General features: G+C 40.9%; 1 protein-coding gene across 1 annotated transcript in view; it reads right to left on the reverse strand.

Moving 5' to 3' along the window:
* The window catches only part of PCDH15 (protocadherin related 15), a 1,543,840-nt gene extending 1,531,803 nt beyond the window's left edge, over window positions 1-12,037 (reverse strand). Inside the window, exon 1 of the mRNA XM_088459638.1 lies at window positions 11,664-12,037. The gene's annotated coding sequence lies outside the window, so the exon portion shown is untranslated. The remainder of the gene's footprint in view (window positions 1-11,663) is intronic.
* Between the last annotated feature and the right edge of the window lie 3,875 nt (window positions 12,038-15,912).

Here is a 15,912-nt window from a genome sequence, read left to right on the forward strand (position 1 = left end):
GGCCTGATTCAGACCCAATCGCGAGTGCACAGCGCTCGCAAGCGGGTCGATGGTGGGGTACTGCGCACGCGTGCCCCGCGCATGTTCAAGACCCGGAGCGAGAGAGAAATTCTCTTGCTCCGGGACTCACTACAAAAGGGGCGGTTGTCGATGTTGATTGACAGCTTGCCCCGTTTTGTAGCCAGGGAGGGGGCGGTGGCTACACAAACGGAGGCGAGCTGTCAATCAACATCGACAGCCGCCCCTTTGTAGGGAGTCCTGCCATTTGTGGGAGGCACCACTGTTAGAGCAGGAAGCTCTCTGGGGCTTGCAACGGATGAGACCCTACCACAAGGGTCTCGTCGCAAGCCCCGATTGTCACGACCATCACCTGGCCGCTCACAAAAGCTGTGGGTAGTCACCCACAGCTTGGCTTACACAAAAAAAAAATGCCCTGATTCAGAGTGAGCGCTCTTAAAGAGCGTCCAGCTCTGAATCAGGCCCTAAGTACACATGCGTGGCTTCAGGCACGGAACTAGCACAGAAGATGACACTAGGAGATTGTATTTGGATGATGTACTAAGTACACACGCTGTAGCTTCAGACGCAGAACTGGAAAAAAGGAGCTTGGAACCTGGAACACTGCAACAGCAAATATACACTGGAAGTAACGACATTGTACACGCAATTCCTGTTGTCTAGAGCCCAGCTTAATACCCTAAGGTAGCAGTCCATTGGAGGATGGTGTCAGCTGACAGCAACCAAAGCTACCATTGGGAATAGGCAATCAGGTGATGTAGACTGTCATGGCTGCACCCATGACGGTAACAGTAGGAACCAAATCACAGAGCGAGCACATGTCCTAGCAGACCCAAGGTATAATCCTCAGTGCGTCACTCACCGTTGCACCTGGTGTCTGATCGCTCGAGAGGTCAGGGGAAGCTGGCACTGAGATGAGTAACGGCCGATCCTAGGCCACAACCTGACAGTATGCACATATACAATAGATTCTTGTTTAAGCTTTTATTCATTTAATGCTCTATGCTTGGTGCCTTTCTGTGAATTTTCCATATTAATCCTCACAGAACAGGTGTAATGTCCAACAAGTAAACCATATTGCTGTGTAAGTATAAATATATTGCTTAGTCACAATTTATTATGTAGCTGGTAAGCACTAAACACTATAGTGCTGGGCTGCCAACAGAAATTGTGGAGCCTAGCACAGATGAAAAAGACATGGTTGCCCTCATCCCCCGGCATTTGACCCATCAGACGCAGAGATACAATGAGGCCTGCACACACATACAGAACATGCATCATACAACAGTGAAACATCAGACACTGTCAGGGGGGGCCCACAGCGTGTACAGTCCAGGTCCTTCATACAAATATCCACAGCCAATTTTATTAGCTGCACAATAATAACCCTTTATCATTCACTGGCATTTTTGCCACAAATGTTATTATTGTAATAATATAATATAATATAATTAATATATATATATATATATATATACACACACACACACACATATACACACTCATATATACACACGGCCATAACTAGGGTGGTGCGGCACCGCAGGGCAGGCAGCGCTGTTTGGGCTTGACAATTTACCTGTTTATTATTATTCTCACTTTTAGCTTCCTCTTCTTTTATCCCCAGCATCTCCTGGCTTCCCTTATCTCTAAATCTCTATTTAGAAAATGGGGGGGGCGCCAATGCTCTATGTGGCACAGGGCACCAAAAAGTATATTATATTTATATTATATGAACACATATATACATACAGTTATTTGCATGGAATTTTATTTAAATAATTAAAAAATGCACAAACTGTAGCTTCGGGGACATAACTAACATAACTACTGTATATAACTTAATTAAAACCCTCAGAATTTGGCACATCTATGCTGAATGCAGCCCTTGTTCACCATTTCACTATGCTCTGGATCTGTGAATGGGATCTACTGCATTCAATTATACCATTTGCATGGCTTGTGCGTTTTTCATAGGGAACTGTTGTATCTGGGAAATGTTTTTTCCCAGAAGTTAAAGCTCTCAGTCACCGTAGCAGGTGGCCTGGCAGAGTCTACAAGTGATGAACAGAGTGAGATACAAAACCTCTACAGTAGACAAGCTAGCAGTTGCCAGCAATTCTGGAAATTTAATCTCACCAAGAGGTCTCCATTTCCTGTCTGAGAAAAAAAAGATATAAATAAATATATACACACACAATACACATATATATATATATATATATATATATATATATATATATATATTTCCTTTAAGGAGCATGATAAGCCCCCCTGGAGAAAGAATAAAGCACTCCAATGATGAAAAAAGGCAATGTGTCTTAAAAACAAATATCACATGATGCAGCAAGTATGTCGACGTTTTAAGGTCTCCTCGGACCTGGTCTTCAGGACCAGTGTACCTTTCAAGTGTGATGCATATGAATATAAAGCCTCCACCGCATGCTGGTACTTGGAGAACCACAAGTATCAGCATGCGGGGCATTACGGGATTACTGGTACTTTTAGTTCCACAGCAAAAGCAATATTAAAAAAAAAAAAAAAAAAAAAAAACCACACAACACACCGTAGAAAAGTAGTACAATTTTACTAAAACATACATGCTCACACAAATGTACTCACACATGCACACACTGTCTCACATACTCACCTATCTATCCCTGAGGCCATTCTGTCCTCTTCTCCAGTAGGTAATCCAATGGGGAGTACCTGTAATAAAATTACATACTCACCTCCACCTTTGCGTGGATCAGGTCCTCTGCACACAATCCAGGGTCTTGGCAAAATAAAAACATGAGATACCCAGACCCATGAACTTTACAGCTCCGCCCGGGATTTCAGTACAGAAATCTCGGTGCGGAGCGCTCATTGGCTGAGAGAGGCGAGCCTTCCACCTCTCAGCCAATGAGCTGTTCTCACCCTTGACTTCAAAAGGTGAGAACAGAGCGTGCCCTTTTCAAAAATGGCACTTTAGCGCCATTTTTGAAATTCAAAGATGGCCGCCGGGAGCCAATCATGGCTTGCGATGTCAGCACCCCACCCCCTAGACTGGCTTAAATACAGCCAGCGCATGCCCCGTCCATTCTGTGAGAGTGCTGAATCTGCAGTTAACCACAGGGCGTGATGGCATACCATATATCTGTATTGCTCAAGGAACACGCCCATTAAGGTCTCAGCCTTAATGATTGATATTTCATTGCTTTTTGAAGTTTGAGTGACAGAAAATCAATAAATTTTGTCAATTTTCAGATCATGTCTAAGCAGCCTTAATGGGACATGTGAAACCGTAAGGTTTTTTTGTCTATGGAATTATATATATATATATATATATATATATATATATATATACACACACATACACATACATATACACACACATATATACACACACTATATAGACAAAAGTAATTGGACACTCCCGCTCAAGTGAAATGGTCCCATACATACCATTGCACAAGAGTTCCAAATGGCCACTAATGTTGCAGTTTTGACAAGAACACGTGATAGTTTTATGGAAATAACAAATGTCTTTAGAGGACGACAATGTAACCTGTCAGGCTTCCAGGGCGATGCTGGACTGGTATACAGAAAATTTGGGTGCCCAGAAGGACTGGCTAGCTCAGAGACGAGACCTTAACCCCAGTGAGAACCTTTGGGACAAATTGGTGCGTTCTAGGCCAACTTGACCTTCTTCAGTGTCTCAGTTGGTCACTGTACTTAAGGTGGAATGGCATAACATACCACTTGCTATTGTCCAGGAACTTGTGGACAGTTTACCAAGAAAGGTGTCTACAATAATTACTACATGTGGTGGGCCTACAAAGTACTGACATCAATAAAATCTTAATATACCAACAACGATGATGCGCTAATAAAAAACAAGATTTTATATTCCAAAGTTCCTGAGATGGCATAAATAAAATTCAAGACACCACCTGAATAACAATGATAAACTTTAAAATCTTAAAAAAATGTATGAGTACATAGGATAATGCTTGCACTTTAAAATAACAAGTATAAATCACATTTGCAGCTTAAAAATAATTGATTATATAAAATATACTGCCTCTAATAGTAATAGGTGACTGAGTATTTGTAGCTGAAGCACTCACTTTTGAAAATGAATGGCATATATTTGCTAATAGGAGTCCAATTTAGATACATGCATTAACGCTTCTGTATAACTGATATACGCACACAATGATAACTCTCTCACCACAACGATACACGAGTCGGAGTCTCGTTGGAAGTCCGCAGTGCTGGAGGAGTGCACCTCCTAAGATACACGCTGGCGGTGGGCACTATTGGTTAATTGTGGATCTTGTTGATCTATTTGCTGTCAGTTTCCAATTACTTTTGTCTATATAGTGTATATATATTTGTTCCACTGCCTAGTGCATTACAAATTGCAATAATTATAAAACAAACAACCACTATGAACATCAGATTGACTAGCTTAATGACAATATGACGGAATGGACTATGGAAGAATATTTGGTGATGCCAATTTTTTCATGCAGGGTATGTGCTCATTGGAAGCAACATGCCAATAAATTGGGAGTTACCATGCACAATTTCCACCGGAAAGTTAATGAACCATGGTGCAGAAAATCACCAGTAGATCACACCATCAGTAGCCAGAGTGTGGACATAGGGCCTCATTCAGACCCACTCGCAAGCGGCTGTCCACTCGCAAGTGGGTCAATGGTGTGCACTGCGCATGCGCACGACGGAGGGAGCCTGCGCCAGACGCGACAAGCGAAGGACTTTCCTTCGCTCGTTGTGTCTGATCAAAGGGGGCGTGCTGCCGATGTTGATTGACAGCACGCCCCCTTTGGTGGGCGTGCCTCCCAGACGGAGGCATTCCCAAGGGAACGCCTACCATCAGAAGCCGGCCCACTGACATCACTAGTGATGTCAGGGGGAGTGATTTTGGCTCTGATAGAGCCAAAATCACTCCAGGGCTTGTGGTCGAAAACCCCGACCACAGGCTTCTGGTCGCACTCGCGATGGTAGCGATGGTCAAGACCATTGCGACCATCATCCTGCATGCTCGTATGTGCTGTGGGTGGTGACCCACAGCTATACAAGCGTCCAGGAGGACGCTCCATTTTTATGGAGGACGGCCCTCATTCAGAGCGAGCGCTCTGCTCATAGCGTCCGGCTCTGAATGAGGGCCATAGAGTCAGATCTATCCACATCTATACCGGCAATTAATGTGACATGCACAGTGACCAGTGAGTTCTCTAATCCACCAGGGGCACATACAGTGCATCTGGAAAGTATTCACTACGCTTCAGTTTTTCCGCTTGTTGTTATGTTACAGCCTTATTCCAAAATGGAATAAATTCATTTTTGTCCTCAAAATTCTACACACAATATCACATAATGACAATGTGTAAAAAGTTTTTTTGAGATGGTTGCAAATTTAATAAAAAATAAATAATTAAGAAATCACATGTACATAAGTATTCACAACCTTTGCTCAATACTTTGTTGATGCACCTTTGGCAGCAATTATAGCCTCAAGTATTTTTGTATATGATGCCACAAGCTCGGCACACCTGTCATGTTTTTGTAGTTATCTAATACGTAATAACTGTTCTGCTATATTTGTGATTACCACTGCATTGAGCATAGATAAGTTGAGTAATCCGAACATTGACTGAACTGCAGATATATATATATATATATATATATATAAAAAGCTGACAAGCCTCTAATTCAGGTTATCAACCATGAAATGTGGAAGAAACAGTGAGCAGAAATATCATTATTGTCCTGACCTCAGGTGGTGGTGTGAGAGAACAGTGAAATTACAAGATCACAGTGATAATTAAAGAGAACCGTTGGAGGGGCTTTGCAAGGTCACCTGTTCATACTCTTAATCATACAGTAGAAAATCACAGAGGATGTTCCTAGGTTACGGTGGATCACCAGCATGAAGGTAGAGTGTTCAGGAGGAATAATTCATTGTCTTTACTTCATGGCAAAACTAAAACAAACATTTATATATATATATATATTATATACATATATATATATATATATATATATATATACACATACACATATATATACATATATATACATATACATATATATACATACATATTATATATATATATATTTTATCATATTTTGTGGCGGTTTAGGAACCTACTGTATATATTAATAATCGCATAAATGCTGCAATTTTTTTTCCAATCCAAATCACAGCGGGATTCTTGTAAATTACTTCCCATCAAGTTGGAGGTGACTCCATAGCTGGGGTACATACTATTATTCAGAAATTATAGCTTCTATATAATTTTACTGAAAAGGGGGCTTGATAAAAATGCCACTTGGAATGAATGCTTAGGGGCTACTTATTAAGCGTTTTTTCATAAAAATATGTAGAAGCTGCAGCTTCTGCATGATTCTATGAATATCCTACAGAAAGCTATTTAGTGCTGTTGGTCGTGGTCCCCATTGTTATCAATGTAGACTACGATCTGACCTCTATGTACTAAATTCTGAAAACTTTAGTTTTGTAGAGTTTGGTCCCATTAGTTTACACCATCTTAAAGAATCGGTATGAATGACCGCCGAACGCAAGTTCGGTTCAAATCCCGACAGTGACTGGCCGGCATGGCTGAAAATCCAGATCGTCCCAAGATAAGTATTAACTAACCCTAACCTTTCCCCCAGTTCCTAACCCTAACCCTCCCTTCCCCTAGCCTAACCCTAACATCCCGGGGGGTGGGGTGCCTAACCCTAAGTCCTCCCTGGGAGCCCTAAATCTAACCCTCCCCCCCACCCTGTGGCTGTCCGCAGAGGCGCCCGGCATCAATTCGATCTAGATTTAGATGCCTGTCATTAAACCCTCGCCGGGATAAAGCAGTCAGGATGCCGGCTGTCGGGATTACGTCCGCCGGCTTCCCGACTGCATACTAATCTTAAAATGGTGTAAACCTCTTTAAGCCTATGGAGGTTTTACTTGCAGGAGAGAGACCTACCAATACCTCTACTGCAGCCTCCGTCCGGCTCCAGAATCTGACACTGTGCATGCACAGAACACCCTTTCTACAGATTCAAAGACGGGACTATCCATTGACATACAGTGAGGAGATTCCCACATACGAAATTTAATCACCATATGATTTAGAGTCATAATATATACAGTGAAAGAGTTTAAGCAGGGCTACACTTGCAGGAGGTAACAGAAGTGCCCTGGAGTGATAGGTATATATATATATATATATATATATATATATATATATATATATATATATATATATATATATAAATAAAACAATACCACAGACCGATATTTTACTGAATGGTGGGGGGGGAAGATTCAAGACTGTACATTTGTTATGTAAATTATTAAAAAAATATTATTGCCCTTTTAAATATGGCAGGAAATATACTGTAAAAATTTATGTTCTGGTACAACATCAGCAATCTGTTAACCACAAGTCTATTTAGCCATGTAAAGCTGGGTACACATGTAAAGATTTTCTGTCTAACCATCCAACTAGTTGATTGGTTGGAATGAAAATCTGGTAAGGTACGAAAAAAGGGACAAAAACTGTTGTTTGAATAAATTGTTTAGGTCAAACATTTAACAAACTTGTCTGACGCCATTTTCACCTGTTTTCTGGCATTTAGGAGCAAATTGCTGATCATCATTTACTCCCATACGTTACCAGATTTTCATTCCAACCAATCAACTAGTTGGATGGTTGGACAGAAAATCTTTACATGTGTACCCAGCTTAAGTCTTGTTACTGAATCAGCAAAAGAGTAGTTGGGAAGAAGTATTGTAGTGACAATCCTTATTTGTGTTTCCTATAAAATTACTGCTGAGATAAGTACATGCAATTTAAATGGAAAATTGCAGTCATAGCTGATTTAACATTAACATAATTTGCTTGTTAAATCAGTTCTTAAACACTCCTTGACATACGTGTGAGGTTTTATGTTGTCATGTCATTGATGGATTTAACAGAAATGTATGCATGAAATAATTGATGACTGAATAGTGATTTGATAGTGAAATAGGGACTATAGTCTGAAGTGAAAGACATCCCCGGTGGAAGCAGACACTGCGCATGCATACAGTGTCAGCTTCCGAGGCCGGACAGGGGCTGCGAGAGAGAGATTGAAAGATCTTTCTCCTGCACCGGGAGCCCCCATAGGCTGAGGATGGTGTAAACTACCGTGGCTAAACTCCGGAAAGGTTCATTTTTTGGAGTTTAGTGCATATGGGACAGATCTTAGTCCCCACCGACAATAATGGGGACTGCGATTTGAAGTGCTAATTAGCACTTTGCCGGAGATTTCTGTGAAATCTCCTGCATTGTGCTATTAGTACATAGGCACAAAACATAAAATTATGCAGAAACTGCAGTTTCTGTAAAATTTTATGTAAAAATCAGCTTGATGCATATGCCCCTATGTATCAGCCTGTTAGTTACATAAAATTATGCAGAAACTACAGTTTCTGCATAATGTTATGTATTGTTCCTATGGGGTATACTAATTTCTACAAAAGCAGTTGAATATGAACATTTTCACCTGTTTTTGTAGAAATTAAGTGGCCGAGTCATTCATCAAAAGGATAAAGCAGAAGATATCACAGATTTCTCCTGCTTATCTTCTACTTTCGATGTGGCCCGCTGTCCCCATACTCTAGTATGGGGACAGAAATTTTTCAAGCTCCAAAAATACAATATATTTGGAGCTTGACTGCAGGAGCATTTGCCATCTTCAGATGGAGTTTGCTGTTGCCGCTCACCCTGCTTCTTCCTTATGGAAAGGTCTCAGGTTGTGAAGACAGATCCTCTTTGGATCCCTCTGCCCCTGTCCAGCTCCTTCTGCTGGACGTCAGGGTTTTTTATGCCTGCGTGGACTCAAGATTACGTAGGCGCAGTAGCACTGCCAAGTCGACTTGGCAGTGCTAAGTTTCACTAAAAGGAGCTGTGAAAGCCTTTCGGGGAGACAGACGATTTTCGGATCATCTCTCTCCACGCTGGAGCAATGATGAATTGCTCCGGCGCTCGCATCGAGTTAGTATGTAAAATTATCGGACCTCGATAATTAACATAATGAATAGACCCCTAGATACTAAAAGCACAATGCAGGAGATTTCAAAGTACTAATTAGCGCTGCAGATCACTGTACTCAACAATGGGGACTATGATCTTACCCCTTTGTACTAAACTCAAAAATGCAAAGCTTTTTGTAGTTTAGCCCCAGTAGTTTACACCATCTTCAGATGGTGTAAACTACTGTAATCCTATGTAGGCTCCAGGGACAGGAGAGAGATCTTTCGACCTCTCCCTGTAGCCCCCGGCCAGCTCCGGAAGTTTTGCGCATGCACAGTGTCAGCTTCCCCCGGGAGAAGTCTGTCACATTTGTGATAAACTTCTCCTAAATGCCAGGGATATACCTAGCAGGGACAGCGATTACCTCAAACGCTGTCCCTGCGAGTTCCCTTTGTACATAGCAGGGATATTTTCATTAAAAATTAAAATATCCCCTGCAAGTTGGATACATAATAATTGTGGCAGTACTGATATTTTTAGTACATAGACCCCCAAATGTAACTTTAAGAGAGTTGCAGTAGTTGTTTAGGGTAGGGTTTCCCAAATCCAGTCCTGAAGGCACAGTGCATGTTTTCCACATATTCTATTTGAAGTACAGGTGTATTCATTACTGAGTGACATATTAAGAGATTCACGAATGGTACTAATATTTTCACTTGTAAGTCTGGAGCAAATGTACTGTTCAGGTGTTTGAGGACTAGAGTTGTGGAACATTGGGTTATGGCACTGTAGTGAGCCCATGAAAGAAGCTATAAGTACTTATATGGATATATTGAGACATCACAGGTTCCGACTCTCAGCATACAGTAGTTGCTGACTTATTTGAGCAACATCTTACAAGGTAGAAAAGGTGCAGTGAGGTACAGTAATCATTAAGGCTAGAGTCACATTACTCCAACACTATAGAAGTCTCATTTCTACTATTCTTGGTGTACACACTTAGGATTCTATTGAAATAATTTAGGACTTTACCACTTCATGATGCTTATAGATTTCAGAACAGAATATTATAGATTCATTTAGCAGAATTACAAGAGGTATACAGTATATTAAAATCTATTTAAATACATTTAACAGTTTTAGGATTGTAGTTAATGAAATTCCTGCTGTGTATATACTGTATACTGTAGTAGATCCATCACTATACTATAGGATCAATCTTCATATTTATATAAAAAGAGCAATCTTTGGTTTTAAATAACATAAAAAATAAATGCATGGAGTTAACTACAGAAGTGATGTTACAGCGGCCGGGTCCTTTAGTACAAGCAAAACGGAGACGATTTTTGTAAGGATCTTTCACTGCAGTCCAAACCTCTGCTGCAACATGTGGCAAGAAGCACCCACTCCATGAATGTTAAGCAGAATAAGGTAATTAAAGGGAACAGTTGTGGGGGCAAATTCGTGGCATTTCCATATGGAAGCATTGATCCAGATCAGGAGACCCTCCCTCTGACACCTTGGTTAACACAACAGGGAGATGCCAGTAATTAGCTGGACTTGCAATTAGGATGATGTCCTTCATTAATGCGGTTAAATAGTATTTATGAAACCGATTTTAAATGCAGCACTCCACAACCAGACATTGTATTCAATGGTGTACAGAATAAGAAAGCTACTGATAATAATAATGAGATCTCATGTACAGCAGCCACAGCAAGTGCACCACACGTCCTTATAGAAGCATAGAAAGGAAAATGCACTCATTAAATAAAGAGTGGCTGCGCTATTGCAAACACATGTCTGAAAGATCAAAGCCTATTCGGTTATATTAGTGTAATGTTACTGTTATAACTTTATTCCCTAAAATATTAATCAGATTCTCAACTTGCAACAAGCCAAATCCCTGTAGCCAATATACTTTCTTTGCAATGTTCTTTAACAAACACTGCACTAAAGAATATCAAGTCGCTTAGAAGAGTGCACTAAAGTACTAATTGATACCATTCTCCACAAAACAACGAATTAGGGGCATATGTATCAAAGCTTGATGTACGATATATATCACCAAACAATCAGCTTCTAACTTACATTTTGCAGCCTGTTTTTAAGAAATGATAGTTTGGTGCTGATTGGTTGGTGATATATATTTCACAATTTTATCTCACGTCAAGCTTCAACATATGCCTCTAAAAGGAGAATAAAAATATGATAAGCTACACATAGAAGTGGAAATAATGTTTAAAAAATCTATATGGCTATAATCCATAATACTGTTAGAATCCATAAGGATTAGGACAATATATTTTCATTTAAAAATAAACAACAGCATTCATACTGTGAGCACTCACTCATTACACATAAATCTATACCATGCCGCTGTACAGTAAGTGCATTGGCCAGCCGCACTATCCATCAGATAACAGCAAACTTTTCCCTAACTTTCCCAAACACGTACTGTAGTGTAGGGCATGTCCTATAGAAATAGTGATGCCCGCAGAAGCCTTTGTGATCATCATCTGGGTAGAGAGAAATAGAATACACCTGTATTGTTGTTTAAAATTAGCAGTAGCATATTGCATAATATACAATGTAGCATGATATTGCACTTACCCGTTAGAAAATTAGGTTATAGTGGAAAATATTCCCTTGATAGTAATGTAACCCAAAGCATTAGCATATCTTAAATGGCTAATCTCTTAGTGCACATGAAGGTGTCGTTGACCAAGTCTTGCAAATTCATCCAAAGGGTTATATCCCTGCTAACAACTCTTCCCAGCAGCCAGGCTGAGATCCCAGGCTCAGCAGCCACCCTCATCCCCACAACAGCCTGCAGGCGAGGGCTTCATTATTAATCGCAAGAGTGCTCTCACTCAATGGTAGTCTTCTTCTCCTTCCTAGGACTCTGCCCCCTTAGCAGACAAGAGGATTAGGTTTCTGCAATCCGATCACATAAAAGGCATCAGCACTGATAGGGAAATGTTGATCGCGTCGTCTCATAGAAGCAGCAGCAGCAGCATGTAGGATGGAGCTAAAACAAAGCTTCCATCAGAGAGCGCCCAGCGCCGGCTGATGCTGCTGTTACAACTGCGATGTGCGGCTGCGTTTCCTGGATGGCATCGCGCACAGCGGCTGCAGTTCCTCTATGGCTCAGGAATGCGCTGGCCGCTATCGCAGTGCTCACAGCAGGTAAACACGCTGGTGTCACTCCGTCAGTCCAATCATTAACTCCACCCTCTGCCATCTGATCTTTCTAAACGTGACAATTACTGGGGGAGTGTGGAGCGGCCGCCGGGGACACATCTGAGCCGGGGAGATTGTGTGTGTGAGAGGCTGCTACAGTTACAGGAAGATACTAGGTGCCATCTGATACAATGCACAAAACACGTTATACTATATGTGCTTATGTATCAAAGGACCAGGCAGGATGCTGGCCACTGTGTATCACTGAGTCACATCTGGGGAGCCTCATAAATTGCATTGACCTTCATAATGCACACTCTTTGAAAATATTGTTGATGACAGCCATACATTGTACATAGGAGTTAAATTAGTCATTGACTAAAGTTGTTCAAAGTAAAAGAAAAAAAAAATATCTTTACATATCCATATAGGTTTATACTTATATCTATCTGTATAGATATTTATATATAGGGGCCTATGTATCAAAGCTTGATGAGAGACTAAATTGTGAGATATCAATCGCCAACCAATCAGCTTCTAACTTATATTTTACAAGCTGTGTTTGAAAAATGACAGGAGCTAATTGGTTAATACTTTTTCTCTCTCATCAAGCTTTAGTACATAGGTGTCGAAAACTGGTGTGATCTAATATGATGCATTCTATCCCTTACAGTCACTTTTCCACTTGTAATTTTCGTTTTATCTTGATATAGTATCAAGTCTGCATAGTGGAAATAACAATACATAATATGAGTGAATCAATTTTTCCTTGTTAGATTCTAAATATTGTGTTCAGCTGTTTCTGATACTTACAGGACACAGGCAGGTGTTTTTTTTCTGTACTTTCAAATTAGCAATGTTGTTGAATTGTCAAATAACTCAATAAAATACAAATAGTAATGTCCTTCCTGTACTGTAATGTTAATAATCATTTGCAGGGTAATATAATTCCAAAAGAACTTGATACAGCTAAGTTTTTTTTTTCTCTTTCTAAACTGTTTTGTAAGAAGTAACCAGACTTGGAACTTATAAGGATTCTTCTGCCCTCTATCTGCAACTATCTGCACAGCATGCATGTTATAGGGCTCTAGGCATCAGCAATTAGTAAGTTTTGCTCTAATAGTAAATGCTTGAAATGTCTCTGCAGAATCATCATGCCAATTACTAGCAGGTGCTATAGCCTAAGAAGCAAAATGATGTATCGTTAATCAACACTGGTCTTTTATCTGCTGTGTTCAATCAGATACGTGTACTGTGTGTATGTTCACCTTCATCTCTATTATATTCTAAGTTGTAGTCAGCCTCTTTTTGCTAAAATCCATTTACAAGGTTCTTTGACAAGAAAAGTATTTCTTTGTACAATCCAGTAACGCAAACATTGAACTTGGTTCAATCTATTGGATGAAACCACAAATAAATTGTCCCTGCCAGGCAGGACGATAGGAATGAAAGGGATATATATTTCTTTCTCTCCAGGCACAAAGTCAGTTAATTATGCTGTGCTTAAGATAAAATGTGTTTGATACTGAAGTGCACAGGCAGACAAAAGGGGACCAGGTTCCCTTCCAAGTTAAAAGTTTTCCTCACAGTCCATCTTTTCTTTAACTTCTCCTGCTCCCATTTCAAGACAAGGAGAACCAACAGAGAAATAGGGCCTTATTCATCAAGGTTCACGGCAGCAGGTGTGTAAGCAGTTCTGCTGCAAAATTATGCAAATGACTGCGATCGCAATGCCACCACAGCACAACATATAGACGCCCACTTCCCTTTACTCACATCCGTAATGCCTTGCAAGTCTGCGAAAACATCGGTACCATCGGAGCCTCACGCACAATTAAGGCAGGTCAGACCTCACAAACTGCTAAACTTCCTGTTGGTATCTAGAGCTCAGTCTGCCTATGCCATCCGCAAGCGTGGTATAAGAGATAGATAGAAATTAGATAGACAATGTGTAGATCGATCCCAGATGTAAGACAGTTAATAGATCAACAGGTACAAAAGGTCTACACACTAAAGGTCAACATGGAAGATGGTCGACAGGTACAAAATGTCGACACAGTAAAGGTCGACATGGAAGAAAGTCAACAGGTACAAATGGTCGACAGGTTCAAAACGTTGACACAAAAATGGTCGACACCTTTTTTTTTTCTGCGGAAATACCATTCGGCCCCTTGCGGGCTCGCTTCGCTCGCCACGCTGCGGGCACGGTGGCTCGCTTCGCTCGCCACATGGATTTCTTCCTCCTCCATGCCCACTTGGATGGTAGGGAATGATGTTGGACACTGGCTCATCTTAAGTGCCTAACCCTAAACCTAACCCTTAAAAAAAAAAAAAAAATCATGTGTCAATCATTTTTGTGTCGACCATTTTCTTGACCTTTTGACCCTGTCGACAATTTGTACCTGTCGACCTTACATGTTGACCTTTAACGTGTCGACCTTTTGTACCCGTCGACCATTTGTTACCGTCGATCTTCTTACATGTCGACCTTTAGTGTGTCGACCTTTTGTACCTATTGACCTTTTGTATCTGTCGATCTATTGACTGTCTAACATCTGGGGTCGATCTATACATTGTCTATTTAATTACTGTCTAACTACAATCAGGCACCCACCATCCGCAGGGGCTTAATTATTCATGATCCTGTAACGGCGTCCCAACGCACTGGCATGCCTGCGTTTGCTGACCATCACCCCCAAATGCTATTTCCTGTAAATCATTATGTGATGGATCTGTGTAGTCACTGCAATCGCAGCCCTGATTGCAGTGCCTGTTTCATGCACGCACACTGCTATGCTTACACATACGCAGAACACAACAATTGACAGGGTGCGTTCATTTTTGCACTTGCGATGCTTTCTGAATCGGGCCCATAAATCGTACTGATTGTTGGTGGATTTTTGTCGAACAGGCCCACGGGGTTATTCCCAATTTACCAGTTAACTTAAATTAATGGTGAAATCCTTCCAATTAGCGGAGTCTCAGGACTGCACATAGAAAACATTTTTTTGGGACTACAGTACACACACACACACACACTAGTGTGCAGATGCACAATTCAACACATATTGGCTGTAAGTACACCCACATTGTGTGCATAAAACTAAATGCAGATATTAGCTCATCTGTGGCTGGACAATCCCTATGCATACACTTGTTTTCATAGTCATCAGCACTGTCAGTGCGCCAGATCATATATATATATATATATATATGTATGTATGTATAATTCAAACCTGCATCCTTGAATTAGGCTGACATATGACTGTTCTCTGATGCTTTTCCTTTTCCAATCATTTTTGCTACCTAGAATTGTTTTTTTAGTGGGTGGCTGTGTGACATCGTTCAACTGCACAGTTCAGTCTCACTGCCATCTCAAGTGTTTGATTACATCATGTGTGTCATGTGTGATCACCAGCATCACACTGCCACTAAGTGTTGCCATATCATTATATCCTGTACGCTTACTCCAGTGTCACTCACACAGACATGCAGGCAGGGTAAGCGGATAGGAGACTCTGGCTGAGAAGATGGATGGAGGACGTTAGAAGTGACTCATAAATAATGACAAGCCTCTTCATCTATGTAAAATAGCACAGGTGTGCTAGGGAAGAGAGGGGGAGGGCTCTTAGAGCAGCTTCATTGCCTAGAATACAATCTGCCCATGGTATATGGCATA

This window comes from Taudactylus pleione, unplaced genomic scaffold (genome assembly GCF_031769625.1).
Source record: "Taudactylus pleione unplaced genomic scaffold, aTauple2 ptg000918l, whole genome shotgun sequence".
Taxonomy (NCBI): Eukaryota; Metazoa; Chordata; class Amphibia; order Anura; family Myobatrachidae; genus Taudactylus; species Taudactylus pleione.